This window comes from Lepidochelys olivacea (assembly GCF_965140295.1).
Source record: "Lepidochelys olivacea isolate rLepOli2 genome assembly, chromosome: 16".
NCBI classification, from domain to species: domain Eukaryota; kingdom Metazoa; phylum Chordata; order Testudines; family Cheloniidae; genus Lepidochelys; species Lepidochelys olivacea.
The window spans coordinates 7,235,786-7,253,155 of record NC_140426.1 but is presented as its reverse complement, the minus strand read 5'-3'; the positions used below and the strand labels follow the sequence as shown (position 1 = coordinate 7,253,155).

The following is a 17,370-nucleotide window of genomic DNA, read 5'->3' as shown; positions in this document are numbered from 1 at the left end:
GTGCTGGGTACTGCTGATTTATTTTTACTCTTAATTTTATAGTAAATATAATGGAACCATGAACATTTTTGGCTTTAAATAAGGGATCATCGATGTGAAAAGGCCAGTGCACCATGCCACTCAACCATTCTGAGCCTCACACTTTCCTGACTATACAATGGGGCTGTTACTCTGCACTTCTCATACGTAGGTCTCACAGGCCCTTACAGACTGGGTGTGCACAAGCAGCCCCCTACACCAACAGGACAAGTGGGGCACAGAGAAGCTAACTGACTTATCCAAAGTTGCAGAGCAAATAGGTATGGACATGGCTTCTGTTTCAGGTGTGTGGTTAATCTGCTGGCTAGACCATTGTTCTTCCCAAGGTGGGGGACTAACCCTGGCCAGGTCTACAGTGGAAAATACTTCACCCATTTTCTGCACCATTGTAGTCCCCCACTCCTCCCCAGTTCCCATGGCAGCAAGCTACAGTGTCTTTGCCACCACGCTGCCAATTCCTGCTCGGAGCAGCTCCTGGGCTCAGTCACCACGGCCTGGCGTTATGCTGTACTCTGTGGTGTTGTGGGGCTGGCAGGAGCCAGGAACAGAGAGGGCATGTCTACACTGCAATTAAACACCTGCAGCTGGCCCATGTCAGCTAACTCAGGTTCGTGGCGCTGGGACCATGGGGCTGTTTAATTGCTGCACAGACATTCAGGCTCGGGCTGGAGCCCGGGCTCGGGGACTCCATGTGTACGGCTGCATGGAGAAGCCAGGGTGGCGTTTGAGTTCTGCCAACTGAACCCTCGCCCCAGGGAGGCAGCAGGTCCAGCCTGGGTGTCTGGAGGAAGCAGGAGGTGGAGGGCATGAGCACGTTGAGTTAGTCCTTGGGTGCAGTTCGGAGGCAGGTTGGCTGGACAGCACGCAGCCTGCCCAGATGCTGCAAAGGGGCAGCAGGGTATCAAGGCAAGAGCTCACGAGACAAGTAGTGGGGCCAGGGCCAGGGCCATGATTGAGGAGGTGGCGATGAGGGATTGGGGAAGCAACACATTGGAGCCATGAGAAGACGTGGGAGTAGGGGCTAGAGTCTGGACATCAGAAGCAGCAGGGAAGTGGGGGCATGCAGGCCTTTTGAGAGCACCAGAGCGTGAAACCAGGGCACTCTCATCAGGTTCTGGAATGACTGCTTCTTCGGAGCAGGTCACAGTGCATGGGCAGCATGGGGAGCAGCTCCCACACTCCGCTTCCCTCTCGGAGGGCTGGTTCCATGGGTATTAGTCTCTCCCCACCAGAGCGCGAGATCACGCTGTAACACCAGGGAGTGTGTCAGCACAGGGCCGTGTGTGTGTGTTACACTGGCTCCCTGGCACTTAGCAGGCAGCTCCCGACTGCCAGAGCCTCTCTGCTGCCTCTCCCTTCTCCTGCAGCACACTTGGTTGAGATGCCTAATGCGATCTCTGAGCGTTTGGGGAAGCTCCTCTCACCCCTTGGCTTTGGGGCCCTGGACTAGAAAGCGTCTCTCTCTGCCCCAAGCCCCTCTGCTCTGCACGCTGCACAGTTGCTGCGTTCAGCCTAGTGCCCCAGTTCCCCTCTCGTGTTCGCTTGCTGAGCCTGTACCCGGGGAGAGGCTGCCTCAGCGTTAGCTGTCACTGTGAGGAGATCTCTGTGAGGGGAGCAGTCCTGGGCAGGGGGCTGGGCTTTGTGCTGGTCGGTCTGTTCTGGCTGCTGGTTTGTGTGTTGGGGTATCAGGTACTGGTCTAGCCGGTGGGCACCTAACAGTTCTGGGTGGGCCATGTAGGGTGCTGCCATAGGGGGATTAGTGTTGATGAGCTGGGGGAGCGAAGTGTTTAATTTCTGATCCTTACGTGTTTTGTGGGAGGGGCAACATTTGCAGTTTTGCCTGAGGTGGCCCCAGACGCCGGTTATCCTTTCCTGCCTGTTGATTGGCAAGGGACATTGAGGGGGCAGCCGCGGGGACTGGAATCCCTGTACATACAGCGTGCTCCTCTGCAGCACTGGAGGAGGGGGGTTTCCCTTGGGGTTTGATCTCAGCCCATGAAAGCCACTGTGAAAGCTGGGCCCGAGACTTTACTCCCGGATGGTAGCATGGGTTGGATGATGCTGCTGGATAGGTTTAGCAGTGGTTTTCTCTCTCTCCTGTTTTCTTTCTGGTGTGGAGGGCCCACGAGAGCTTTTCACTGCACCCAGAACGCCCGGCTGTATTTGTTATGACTTTATTCTAAGCCTGCTGTCACACATCTACCCCCAGAGAAACTGCCACACCTGGAGCGCAAGGCCCACATTGGCACCAAAACCCCAGGCAATAGCAAAGCCTGAGAGTGGCAGGAAAGCATTATCCCTGTTTGCTGGGCTGGGTGGATCAAGTTGCTAATTGCTAACAGCTGGCTGCATCAGAATAAAACTCTGTTACAATCATTATGTGAGCAGAAAAAAATCTCCCTCCTGAAAAATATTTCACTCACGGGGTATGTCTACACAGCAAAGAAAAACCCGCGGCTGGCCCATGCCAGCCAGCTGCAGGGCTGTTTCATTGCTGTGTAGACTTCCGGGCTGGAGCCCAAGCTCTGGGATCCTCCCGCCCCATAGGATCCTAGAGCCTGAGTTCCAGCCCGAGCCCGGAAGTCTGCACAGCCCCGCAAGCAGAGCCCCGCAAGCCTGAGTTGGCTGTGTAAACACACCCACTGAGAAGTGGAGAGAGCAGCTTTCTCCAGCATACAGAGCAGACACCAAGTCAGAGAAACAAGCCCGCCTCTTCACTCCTGTACAGGCAAAGGCCACTACTGTCCCCAGTGGAGCAGGTGACCCACCTGCTAGCGAAGGCATTCCATAACATTCCCTACAGTGGGAACAGGAGGGAACTGTCGTTTACATTTCTAACTGGATCTGCATGAAATAGGTGGAGTTTTGGGGCCCTCCTTCGTCCCATCCTCTCTTCAGAGATCCATTGTGGAGGGCTGGAGTGTTCGGGAGGCTTTGGGGATCCAAGATGAAAGAGACACTATTGTTTGAACTTGCTTGTTTGCAAACGGTTCCCTGGGAGCGGGAGTCCTGCTATGGATGCAGGAGGTTCTGTGGCAGTGATCCGCCTGCTGGCAGCAGTGCACAGGCTGGAGGAATCGGCTTCTCTCTTTGATTATGGGGTGCATCGCGCTGCTGTACAGGCCTGCCTTTGGCATGGTTCTAGTCAGGGAAATGGCTCTGTGAATGGCCAACTATATAAACCCCTCTCCGCTACTGAGAGGTCGAGCGGGCTGGAGGACGACAAGCCTGTTTCATGACAACTGTCAAGGTTTCAGAACGTGTTTACATTCTGCATCGGAATGAAAACAAAACCTCTTAAATGTTTTCATGAAACAAAAAGGTGGCCAGCCAGTCACACTCTGTCTCATCAGAAGTGGCCAGAGAGCCGTGGAACTCGGAACACTTCCTGTCCTAAACATTTTGGTCTCGATGAAACACCATAGTGCAAAGAAAACACAATTTGTTGAAAATGTTCAACCCAGCTCCACTTTCAAGTCAGTTTTGCTCAGCTTACAAGTCAAACAAGGATTTTGCTGATTCTAATACTTGTTTTATGGTAAATCTCCTGTCTCTTTCTTCCTGTTTGACATCATTGCTTTTGACCAAGATTCTGCCTTTGAACTGTAGCTGCAGTTTGATGAAGATGCACAGGACAGACTGGAATACAGCTGTCTTCCCAGGGTGTTGGACACAGGCCCTAGGGAGGAAAGCCCTCGGCCACACCATACCTCACCAGTATCCTCTTGCCTACAGAACAGAAGCCCCTGCAGTTCAGATGTGCGGGACTCTGCCTGCAGCTATTAACACTTCTCGGGTTTAGCTGCTGCCAGGACGAGTTCGAAGGCGAAATGCGGCATTGGCTCTGGGCTGGAATGGAGATTCCTGGGTGAAGCAGAGCATGCTGCCCCCGATGGCACTCGGGGGCCCCTGCCCATCAGTGAGGGAACAGACACATACACTCCAAACGACTTCATTCAACTAACGACCTTGTGCAGCTCCAGCTACTAGTATTACCGTATATGGTAATCACTCATTAGCATATGTTAATGAGCACTACACATTTGGGGATGTACTGGGGTAACTATTTTCAGATGGGTTCTCTGTGTCCAGTGGCTCGCGTGTCCCAAACAGGACCCATGCACACGGGGGGGCCTGTCAGGCATCTTGAGGGTAGAAAGAGCAGTGCTGTGTTCCAGGATGCAGTTCTAAGCGCAACTCGGAGAAGCACACAGGCAGCCACAGCTCCGGAGGGCGCTGGTGCGAGTGGGGCTTGCTGAAGGGCTGTCCCGGCTCTCCAGATTAGCAGGCACTGGGCTGGCGTTTCTCCTCCAGCCGGGCATGCTGATCCCAGCTTGCTACATCATGCTACCGCCAAGTGGGCGGCAAGCCAGGGGTGGTGGCACCTTTCTGCAGACGGGATGCTGGGAAACCTTCCCATCTATGACCCTAGTGCTGTTGCATGCGGCCAAGGGGCTCTAGAGTTTATCTGCTCCCCGTCATGTCTTGTCCTGCATGCAGAACAGCACCTGCGCCGTCAGAGATGGGAGCTGCACCTGCACCTTTGTCCCCTGGGGGGCATCATGGCGGCAAACATGCACCCACGCACACACACAGGTGTGGGAACTAAGGGTGCGAGGGGTGCTGCAGCACCCCCAGGTTTTACGCAGGGTGCTGGCCGCCGGCCTGGGGTCCCTGTTGCCAGCTCCTGCCACCACGCCTGTCCCCAGCCTCGGCCCCCTTGCCCCTGTCTGCTCCCGGCCCCAGCTTGGGGGAAGGGGTGGCAGACAGCAGTAAGGGGGCTGGCTTTCAGCATCCCCACTATTAAAAGTGTTCCAGCATCACTGCACGCACGTGCGCGCACCCACCCCCAGCCCCTGGTGCCCCTGGGCAAGGTGAGCATGGTGTATTGTGATGAGCCCATCTCCCACTGGCGGGAGCTGCCTGCGTGGGAAAGATGCTGCCTGTCATTAGCTTTTATTTTAGATTTGTACAGTCAGAGTTGCTGGCCCCTGTTTCTCTGGTATATTTCAGTATTTATCATTGTAGGTTCATACATTCATGGATGCTAAGGCTGGAAGGGACTATTATGACGATCTAGTCGGACCTGTATAACACAGGCCAGAGAAGCTTACCCAGGGATTCCTGCGTCCAGCCCAATAACTTGGGGTTGAGCTAGAGGGTATTGTTTAGAAACATACAGTCTTGACTTAAAGACTCCTGTTGATGGAGAATCCAGCACACTCCTAGGTACGTTGTTCCAAATGTTAATAACTCTCATTGCTAAACATTGGCAGCTTACTTCCAGTCTGAGATTGTCTCCCTTCATCTTCCAGGCATTGGCTCTCATTCTGGCTTCGGCTGCTAGATAGAAAAGCCGGTTACAACCAGAAATCTCCTCCCCATGTAGACACTTACAGACCATGATCAAGTCACCTCTTAACTCTATCTTGGAGAAACTAAATAAATTGAGTTTCTCAAGTCCCTTACTGTAAGGCAAGTTTTCCAGATGCTGAATCATTCTTGTGGCTCTTTTCGGATCCCTTTGCAGTTGGTCAACAAATCTCAAGCTACCAAAGAAACATCTGACACAGAATCATAGAAATGTAGGACATCCACTCCTGTCCCTGGCACTGAGGCAGGACTAAGTATTATCAAAACCATCCCTGACAGGTGTCTGTTTAGCCTGTTCTTAAAAACATCCAGTGACAGAGATTCCACAACCTCTTTAGGCAATTTATTCCAGTGCTTAATCACCATTACAGTTTTGAAGATTTTCCTAATGTCTAACCTAAATTTCCCTGACTGCAGTTTAGGCCCGTTGCTTCTTGTCCTGTCCTCAGTAGATACAGAGAACAATTTATAACATCTTATGTACTTGTAGACTGCTGTTAAGTCTCACCTTAGTCTTTTCACCACACTAAAAAACCCAGTTTTTTCAATCTTCCGTCATAGGTCATGTTTTCTAAACCTTTAATCATTTTTGTTTCTCTCCTCTGGACTTTCTCCAATTTGTCCACATCTTTCCCAAAGTGTGGTGCCCAGAACTGGACACAGTACTCCCGTTGAGGCCTTATCAAGGCTGAGTAGAGTGGAAGAACTAATTCTCATGTTGTACTTACAAACACGCCTGGTAATACACTCCAGTAAGATGTTTGCTTTTTTTTTTTTTTTTTCGCAACAGTGTTACACAGTTGACTCATATTTAGTTTGTGATCCATTATAAGCCCCAGATCCCTTTCTGCAGTGCTCCTTCCTAGGCAGTCACTTCTATATTTGTGCAACTGCTTTTCCTTCCTAGGCGTAGTATTTTGCACTTGTCCTTATAGAATTTCATCCTATTTATTTCAGACCATTTCTCCAGTTTGCCAAGATCATTTTGAATTCTCATCCTATCCTCCAAACCGCTTGTAACCCCCTCTCAGTCTGGTATCATCCAAAAAGTTTATAAGTGTACTCTCTATGTCATTATCCAGACCATTTATGAAGATATTGCTTAGAACCGGATCCAGAAAAGTTCCCTGTGGAACCCCCTCCTGCAATATGCCCTTCCAGCTTGACTCAGAGATAACTACTCTCTGAGTACGGTTTTCCAATCAGTTATGCACCTACTTTACAGAAGGTTTGTCTAGGCTATATTCACTAGTTTGCTTATGAGAAGTTCATGTGAGACAGTACCAAAAGCCTTATTAAATGCACGATGATTATTTTCTGATCTCGAAAGGACCCCTCTCTAACCAGAGAATCCCTCTGTGACATAAAGGCCCTTGTGAAAGAAGAGGAAAAAGTAATTGTTCATGGGGCTGCTAAGTAGCCTCAAAATGTACTAGGCAGCAGAGAATCAGGTCCTGAAAGTTCCCTGAACCGGCAAACACACTTACTGTAACTAGTGATGCATGAATGCATAAGACTCTGTGAACAGTTGGAGACTGAGGGAAAACTATCCCTGTGATTGCTCAGCATCCAAATCTCTTGCTTAAATCAAAAGCACATTTTCCCAAACAATGCTAGTCCTTGACTGGAGTTCAATGCTTCAGGCTAGCACTACATTTAATATAGTCTGCTCCAGAGCTAAGGTTGCACTAGGATTTTCCTTTTAAATGACCCAGTGTCATCTTCTAGTTCTGTTCTGTCTTGAATAATTTTTAAGTGTACATGAGATGATTATTCTTAGCAGGTTTGTACTGTAGAATATACTCTTGGCTGGAAAGTTAAGTACCTGTGATGTGACAGGGTATCAGCAAATCCAGTTTTCCAACTTTTCAGACTCTCCTGTATTTTGAAACCCTTTGGATTAAAAACTCCATAGCATGTAAATACATCAGAATTCACATTATGTAGTAAATGAGACTGTTGTCTAGGGCAACAGCAGTACAGACATGGAACAAAAAGTAAAGTACAGTTAAGATCACTGAGAGACATCCAGGCTTCCCAGGGAATCAGTTCTGAGGAACGAGGGTTTGGGGCATAGGAGTTCATGACACATAGCAAAGGCACCTTTGTGATAACTGTCTAAAATTATTCCTCACCAGAACAATTCTACATAACAGAGGGGCTTAGCAATGCAGAGTGTACAGTGCTTGTCTTTGTTTACGAAGTCCCAGTACGTAATACTATGCAAACATGATTATTTAGTTTCCCCTGGTTTCTGGGTAGAAACAAGGCATATATATTTTAACATTGAAAGTCATTAATCCTTGGAACAACTTACTGAGGAATGTATTGCATTATTGATCGCTGGCAATTTTTAAATCAAGATTGGATTTTTTCTAAAGGATCTGCTGTAGGAATTGCTGACTGTGATTGAATAAAGTTGATTTGTTAAGGGACTGAACAGTATGTGGCTGAGATTACAGCTACAAAAGTATAGAATTTATCCAAAACAAAAATAAAATCTACACCCCTAAATTATACAGTATGATGAAATCAAAATAACTTGTAGCCTACCCTCATGATCTGCACAGCTATCACTCAGTCTTGTCATAAATCAGTGGCATCTCCACATATCATACCATTACAACTAACCACGTGGTTTTATTATATGAAGATTTCTTATCTTAAACTCACACAGAAAAACACTAGAACTGGACACACCATTCAAGCAGTGGACACACCAGTGCAAAATACAGAGGCGAAATAATCTCTCTACTCCTACTTGAGTTTCCCTGCTTACGCATCCTAGCATTGCACTAGCTCTTTTGGCCACAGCATTGCACTCTTAGCTCGTGTTCAGCTGATTATCCACCACAATCCTCAAACCTTTTCCAGAATCCCTGCTTCCCATGACAGAGTCACTCATCCTACAAGTGTGGTCTACACTCTTTATTCCTAAAGGTAAACATTTACCTCTAGCAATATTAAAACATATATTGTTTGCTTGTGACCAGTTTACCAAGCGATCCAGATTGGTCTGCATTCATTATTTACCACTCCGCCGATTTTTGGGTCATCTGCAAACTTCATCAGTGATGATTTTATGTTTTCTTCCAGGCCACTGATAAAAATGTTAAATAGCATATGGACCCCCCTGGAACCACTCCCACCCGATAATGATTCCCTGTTTACAATTCAATTTTGAGACGTATCAGTCAGCCAGTTTTTAATCTATCCAATTATTCCAGTCATCCCACTTACCCTTTTTAAAAAATTGGCACAATATGAGCTTTCTTCTACTGGAACTTCCCCAGTGCTCCAAGACTTATTGAAAATCAAAATTAATGGTCCTGCCAATTCCTCAGCTGGCTCTTTTAATACTCTTGGATGCAAGTTATCTTAACCTGCTAATATAAGGCAGTCGTCTGAATGAGCTTTCTGCTGCCATATACTGATGAACTGGAGGAAACTACCTCATGGGCAGACTTTATTTGCATAGACACATCTATTTTGCCCAGGTGACCAACAGACACATCTGCTTTGCCAAGGAGATTAATTTTGGCTGTTTTGGATTAAAATTCACTTAAGTCTTGGATGCAGGGGTAATGAAATTTTGTTATCCTTCCTGCATGACTAAAGGGAAGCAGACCTATAATTGACATGCCCTTGTTGAGCGGTTACCGTAAGAATAACCTCACTCACTGAATGTGGGGGCAGCAATTCAAGTGAAAGTCAGAGGGGGCAGGGAAGCTGTTTCTCCTCTGCACTGAGGATGCTACGTGAGAGTCCATTTGATCCTCCCCCTCCAGTGTTTAAAGACAGATCAGTGGCTTCAACCGAGTGTCTTGTCTCTTCTGGTGATCGGTAGGTCCAGGGGGCTCAGCCTTAGCCCCAGTGGTGTGGACAGCACTGCGATGAAAACAAGGAAGCAGAGGCAGCAGCGAAGCATTTAAGACCCCGAGAAATCACTATAGCGGAGATGACTGAGAACCTGGCTGGGCAGTGGAACCTCGGCTCATGGCATGGTGGATAAAGGCAGTGTGGTGAGAGACGCCGCAGCAGCTCTGACTGTTAATAGCTGAGGCAGGTGGTTATGACACCGTAGGGCCAGACTGGACCAAAGGATGCAGCAGAGCAGCCGTAAAATCAACAATGGCAACTGGCAGCATCACTCCCTCCCTCCAGCTCCCCACCCTCCTCCAGGGCTGGAAGTGAACCAGCCTGAATGCCCCCTTGCACTCTGGGGCTTCAATGACCTCGGACAACAAACCGTGAGTGGAGTGCACCAGAGAGAAACTGGAAATGGTGTACTGAAGGGACTCTCATCTATTGTTCTGTCACACTGCAAGCTGAGGCAAAGGACACTGCCCAAGATATTGAGGGTGTGTGGTTTTACTTATTGTTTGCATACTTTTGAACCACTGTTGTAGTGTTTTCCCAAATTAATGTTGTGTTCCCTCTCCCCCTAATAAAAATTGTCTTTGTTATACGCAACCAGAGGCCTAGTCTACACCTAAAAATTAGATCAACCTTACTATATTGCTCTGGGCTGTGAAAAATTTTGCATCCCGAGTGCCGTGCTTATGTCAACTTAGCCTCCACTACAGGTACAGCTAAGTCAACAGAAGAATTCTTCTGATGACCCATCGACCACTTCTTAGAGAGGTGAATTAACTACTTGGATGGAAAAACCCACTCCATCGAAGCAGGAAGTGTCTACGCTACACTGGAGTGTTTGAGAGTGGGGAAGTATTACTGGCTCCTAGAGGCACCCCAATGGGTGGTATTTAGTTTTCATGGGTTTCTGAGTAGAAAGGAGGCACATATATTTTTAACAGTGAACGTAATTAACCATCGGAACAACTTACCAAGGGACGTAGTGGATTCTCTATCACTGGCAATTTTTAAATCAACCCTAGATATTTTTCTCAAGGATCTGCTGTAGGAATTGCTGACTGTGATTGAATAAGATTGAATTGCTAAGAGACGGAACAGTGTGTGTCTGAGATTTCAGCTACCCTTGAAGCTGGGGGTGTGATTCCCGGCTCGCCTAGATATACCTGTGCTAGCTCGACTTGGACAAGCGCACTTAAAAAAGTGTAGTTGCAGTAGCATGGACAGCAGCGACATGGGCCAGCTGCCCTGAGTACAAACCCATCCAGATCCCTTGGGTACATACTCAGGGCAGATAGTCTGGGCTGCCACTCACTGCTCATGGTGCCCTGGCTCCACGTGAAATTTTGCACAATCCCAGCTAGGGCTGGGCATTGGCCGGTCCGAAAATAAGCGATCAATTATTGGTCAAATAATGTCAAATAATGTAAAAAATAGCCCAACATTTTAAAGCACTAACTTATTAGAACAGTAACAAAAGACTTTCTGGTTTCCAATAGGCTTAAGCCTCAGATACTTATGGCTACTTTACAAAACACAACCTACTTAATGGAGTTATTTTACTCAGAAAAATGTGAAACACAATGAAATCAAATTCTAAAAAAGGAAAGAATAATTATTCTTACTTTTGTTAGTGATGCTAGGTTAGCATTTAAATGGGAATGTCAGTCAAAACTGAACAACTACAAAAAGAAAAGAAAAATGAAATGTCCCAGAAATAAAACAAATCTAGCAGCTATAGAAGAAAAAAAGGCATTTTTAAATGCGGCAGGCCAATTTTTCAAGCAGCCTCATAGCTGTGCATCTAGTCTCTTTGTGCTGGGGGAGGAGGTTTAATGATTGGGAATCCTCCTCTCCCTCCCCCACTCCCTTCAGAGGTAATTTCTGTATGTTTGTCTGGTCAATTTAGCTTGTAAGCTCCACATGTGAAGGACTGTGTCTTTGAACTTGTTTAATGTGCTTGGCAAACTGCCATGTACACTGACGGCCTGATATACTAATAAAGATACACATACAATGTTCTTTCTAGAAGATTCCAACTGATTTAGAGGCTCAACTTTCAATTAATTCACCTTGTTCTCAAGAAGTGGCATTAAACACATGGTAAAGTGACTGATCAAGATATTTAAGTAAGCTTGCTAACAGATGGCATCATGATGCAAATCAAAACAGGGCATGCTTGCTGGGATCAGCAAGGAAAGCTACCTTATTGAGGTCAGAACATGTAGGGATAAAGTGAGAAAGGCCAAAAGCCATGTAGAGTTGGACCTTGCAAAGGGAATTGAAATCAACAGTAAAAGGTTCTACAGCCATATCAATAAGAAGAAAACAAAGAAAGCAGTGGGACCGCTAAACACTGAGGATGGAGTGGAGGTTAAGGATAATTTAGGCATGGTCCAATATCTAAACAAATACTTTGCCTCAGTTTTTAATGAGGCTAATGGGGAGCTTAGGGATAATTGTCGGATGACAAATGGGAATGAGGATATGAAGGTAGATATTACCACATCCGAGGTAGAAACCAAACTCGAACAGCTTAATGGGACTAAATAGGGGGGCCCCAGATAATCTTCATCCAAGAATATTAAAGGAATTGGCACATGAAATTGCAAGCCCATTAGCAAGAATTTTTAATGAATCTGTAAACTCGGGGTTGTACCATATGACTGGAGAATTGCTAACATAGTTCCTATTTTTAAGAAAGGAAAAAAAAAGTGATCCGGGTAACTACAGGCCTGTTAGTTTGACATCTGTAGTATGCAAGGTCTTGGAAAAATTTTTGAAGGAGAAAGTAGTTAAGGACATTGAGGTTAATCGTAATTGGGACAAAATACAAAATGGTTTTACAAAAGGTAGATCATGCCAAACCAACCTGATCTCCTTTTTTGAGAAGGTAGCAGATTTTTTTTAGACAAAGGAAACACAGTGGATCTAATTTACCTCGATTTCAGTAAGGCGTTTGATACGGTGCCACATGGGGAATTATTAGCTAAATTGGAAAAGATGGGGATTAATATGAAAATTGAATGGTGGATAAGGAACTGGTTAAAGGGGAGGCTACAATGGGTCACACTGAAAGGTGAACTGTCAGGCTGGAAGGAGGTTACTAGTGGAATTCCTAAGGGATTGGTTTGGGGACCAATCTTATTTAATCATTTTATTACTGACCTTGGCACAAAAAGTGGAAATGTGCTAATAATGTTTGCGGATGACACAAAGCTGGGAGGTATTGTCAATACAGAGAGGGACCAGGATATCATACATGAAGATCTCGATGACCTTGTAAACTGGAGTAATGGTAATAGGATGAAATTTAATAGTAAAAAGTGCAAGGTCATGCATTTAGGGATTAAGATCAAGAATTTTTGTTATAAACTGGGGAGGCATCACTTGGAAGTAACAGAGGAGGAGAAGGACCTCGGAGTATTGGTTGATCACAGGATGACTATGAGCCGCCAATGTGATATGGCCGTGAAAAAAGCTAATGCAATCTTGGGGTGCATCAGGCGAGGTATTTCCAGTAGAGATAAGGAGGTGTTAGTACCGGTATACAAGGCACTGGCGAGACCTCACCTGGAATACTGTGTGCAGTTCTGGTCTCCCATGTTTAAGAAGGATGAATTCAAACTGGAACAGGATGATCCGAGGAATGGAAAACCTGTCTTATGAAAGGAGACTCAAAGAGCTTGGCTTGGTTAGCCTAACCAAAAGAAGGCTGAGAGGAGATATGATTGCTCTCTATAAATATATCAGAGGGATAAATACCGGAGAGGGAGAGGAATTATTTAAGCTCAGTACCAATGTGGACACAAGAACAAATGGATATAAACTGGCCATCAGGAAGTTTAGACTTGAAATTAGACAAAGGTTTCTAACCATCAGAGGAGTGAAGTTCTGGAATAGCCTTCCAAGGGGAGCAGTGGAGGCAAAAGACATATCTGGCTTCAAGACTAAGCTTGATAAATTTATGGAGGGGATATGATATGATGGGATAGCCGAATTTTGGCAATTAATTGATCTTTGACTATTAGCAGTAAATATGCCCAGTGGCCTCTGATGGAACACTAGATAGGGTGGGATCTGAGTTACTGCAGAGAACTCTTTCCTGGGTGTCTGGCTGGTAAGTCTTGCCCACATGCTCAGGGTTTAGCTGATCGCCATATGTGGGGTCGGGAAGGAATTTTCCCCCAGGGCAGATTGGCAGAGGCCCTGGGGGATTTTCACCTTCCCCTGCAGCGTGGGGCATGGATCACTTGCTGGAGGATTCTCTGCACCTTGAAGTCTTTAAGCCACGAGTTGAGGACTTTAATAGCTCAGACATAGGTCAGGGGTTTGTTACAGGAGTGGGTGGGTGAGATTCTGTGGCCTGCATTGTGCAGGAGGTCAGACTAGATGATCATAATGGTCCCTTCTGACCTTAAAGTCTATGAGTGGCCTCTGCTGCTGAGGACACTGGTGTTGTTTGGGCAAGAGATAAGCTACAAGACATTTTGCGGATGATACAGTCATTGGATACCAACTTGGATGGAAGGAAAAAACTCGTTATGAGCATGAAAGCAGAAGCTGCTAAAGTGGGAGATTGTATCATTATACAGAAGGCCAAGACCATGCGAACAGGAGAGAATGCTGTCAATACTGACAGATGTGTGATTGATGGAAGAGAGTATGGAAGAGTTTATGACTTTGTCTATCTTGGAAGTACAATATCTGCTAATCGCCAGCTCACTAAGGAAGTGAAGGCAATAAATGGTAAAGCCAGTAGATCATTGTCCAATTTGTCAAACATCTGGAAGAGTACGAAGATACATCTACACACTAAAATGAGATTGCACAACACAATTATCCTTCTAACACTACTGCATGCCTCCGAAATGTGGCCGATCATGGAAATGCACAACAGGAAGCTATATGCATTCTGCCAGCGTTGTTTAAGAAGAATCTTGGGAATTCATTGGCGAGATCATGTAACCAATGTGGAAGTGCTGCGCCAATCACATGGAGCAGCAGACTGTGGACTCAATAATTGGACAGAGACAGCTACAGTGGTTTGGCCATGTCATCAGACTACCCCAGGGCAGAAGCACACCTTAGATTGAATTCCCCCTGGAGGGCAGAGAAAGCATGGAGGACCTATTGCAGGATGACTGAAAAGGGCTGGGGAAAAGCCAACAGATGCGGAGGAGCATGTGGTTCGAACATCCCTTAGGGGAGGATCTATAAATGGAGATTCCCTATGTCCTAATAAGGAGGAGAGGATGGAAAATGATAAAATACAGGGAGGATCTGATGAGAAACAGTCAAATGAAAAGAAGTCCCATTCAATTACGTCATGCAATAGGGGACAGACAAAAAATGACAAGTTTTAAAAATGCTTATATACCAATGCTAGAAGGCTAAATAATAAGATGGGTGAACTAGAGTGCCTAGTATTAAATGAGGATATTGATATAATAGGCATCACAGAAACCTGGTGGAATGAGGATAATCTATAGGACACAGTAATACCAGGGTACAAAATATATCGGAAGGACAGAACCGGTCGCGCTGGTGCGGGAGTGGCATTATATGTGAAAGAAAGCGTAGAATCAAATGAAGTAAAAATCCGAAATGAATTAAATTGTACTATAGAATATCTATGGATAGTAATTCCATGGTTGAAAAATAAGAATATAGCAGTAGGGCTATGCTACAGACCACCTAACCAGGATGGTGATAGTGACTGTGAAATGCTCAGAGAGATTAGAGAGGCTATTAAAATAAAAAACTCAATAATAATAATGGGGGATTTCCAACTATCCCCATATTGACGGGGTACATGTCACCTCAGGAAGGGATGTTGAGATAAAGTTTCTTGACACCTTAAATGACTGCTTCTTGGAGCAGCTAGTCCTGGAACCCACAAGAGGAGAGGCAATTCTTGATTTGGTCCTAGGTGGAGCACAGGATCAGGTCCAAGAGGTGACTATGGCTGGACCACTTGGTAATAGTGACCATAATATAATTAAATTTAACATTCCTGTGGCGGGGAAAACTCCACAGCGGCCCAACACTGTAGCATTTAATTTCAGAAAGGGGAATGACACAAAAATGAGGAGCTTAGTGAAACAGAAATTAAAAGATACAGTACCAAAAGTAAAATCCTTGCAAGCTGCATGGAAACTTTTTAAAGACACCATAAAAAAGGCTCAACTTAAAAGTATACCGCAATTTAAAAAACATAGTAAGAGAACCAAAAAAGAGCCACCATGGTTAAACAACAAAGTAAAAGAAGCAGTGAGACAAAATGGCTTCCATTAAAAAGTCGAAGATAAATCCTAATGAGGAAAATAGAAAAGAGCATAAATTCTGGGAAATGAAGTGTAAAATATAATTAGAAAGACCAAAAAAGAATTTAAAGAACAGCTAGCCAAAGACTCCAAAAGTAATAGCAAAATTTTTTTTAAAATACATCAGAAGCAGAAACCCTGCTAAACAACCAGTGGGGCCACTGGACAATCGAGATGCTAAAGGAGCACTCAAAGACAATAAGGCCATTGCGGAGAAACTAAATGAATTCTTTGAATCGATCTTCACTGTTGAGGATGTGAGGGAGATTCCTAAACCTGAGCCATTCTTTTTGGGTGACAGATCTGAGGAACTGTCCCAAATTGAGGTGTCATTAGAGGAGGTTTTGGAACAAATTGATAAACTAAACAGTAATAAGTCTCCAGGACCTGATGGTATTCACCCAAGAGTTCTGAAGGAACTCAAATGTGAAATTGCAGAACTACTAACTGTCATCTGTCACCTATTATTTAAATCAGCTCCTGTACCAAATGACTGGTGGACAGCTAATGTGACACCAATTTTTAAAAAGGGCTCCAGAGGTGACCCTGGCAACTACAGGCCAGTAAGCCTCACTTCAGTACCAGGCAAACTAGTTGACACTATCATAAAGAACAAAATTGTCAGACACACAGATGAACATAATTTGTTGGGAAAAAGTCAACATGGTTTTTGCAAAGGGAAATCATGCCTCACCAATCTAATAGAATTCTTTGAGGGGGTCAACAAGCATGCGGACAAAGGAGATCAGGTGGATATAGTGTATTTAGATTTTCAGAAAGCCTTTGACAAGGTCCCTCACCAAAGGCTCTTAAGCAAAATAAGCAGTCATGGGATAAGGTTCTCTCATGGATTGGTAACTGGTTAAAAGATAGGAAACAAAGGGTAGGAATAAATGGTCAGTTTTCAGAACAGAGAGAGGTAAATAGTGGTGTCCCCCAGGGGTCTGTACTGGGCCCAGTCCTATTTAACAGATTCATAAACGATCTGGAAAAAGGGGTAAACAGTGAGATGGCAAAATTTGCAGATGATAACTATCTTGAGTAGTTTTGTAAGTCCCAGGCAGACTGTGAAGAGCTACAAAAGGATCTCACAAAACTGGGTGACTGGGCAACAAAATGGCAGATGAAATTTAATGTTGATAAATGCAAAGTAATGCACGTTGGAAAACATAATCCTAACTATACATATACAATGATGGGGTCTAAATTAGCTGTTATCACTCAAGAAAGATCTGGGAGTCACTGTGGATAGTTCTCTGAAATCATCCACTCAATGTGCAGCAGCAGTCAAAAAAGCGAACAGAATGTTGGGAATCATCAAGAAAGGGATAGATAATAAGACAGAAAATATCATATTGCCTCTATATAAAACCATGGTATGCTCACACCTTGAATACGGCATGCATATGTGGTCGCCCCATCTCAAAAAAGATATATTGGAATTGGAAAAGCTTCAAAAAAGGGCAACAAAAATTATTAAGGGTATAGAACGGCTTCCGTATGAGGAAAGATTAATAAGACTGAGACTTTTCAGCTTGGAAAAGAAGCAACTAATGGGGGATATGACAGAGGTCTATAAAATCATGAGTGGTATAGAGAAAGTAAATAAGGAAGTGTTATTTACTCCTTCTCATAACACAAGAACAAGGGGCCACCAAATGAAATTAATAGGTAGCTGGTTTAAAACAAACACAAGATAGTATTTTTTCATGCAACACTCTGTCAACCTCTGGAACTCCTTGCCAGAGGGTGTTGTGAT

General features: G+C 45.2%; 1 protein-coding gene across 2 annotated transcripts in view; it reads right to left on the bottom strand.

Annotated features, from left to right (window-relative positions):
• The window catches only part of LOC311531922 (discoidin domain-containing receptor 2-like), a 158,844-nt gene that overhangs the window by 93,783 nt on the left and 47,691 nt on the right, over nt 1-17,370 (bottom strand). The window lies entirely within an intron of this gene.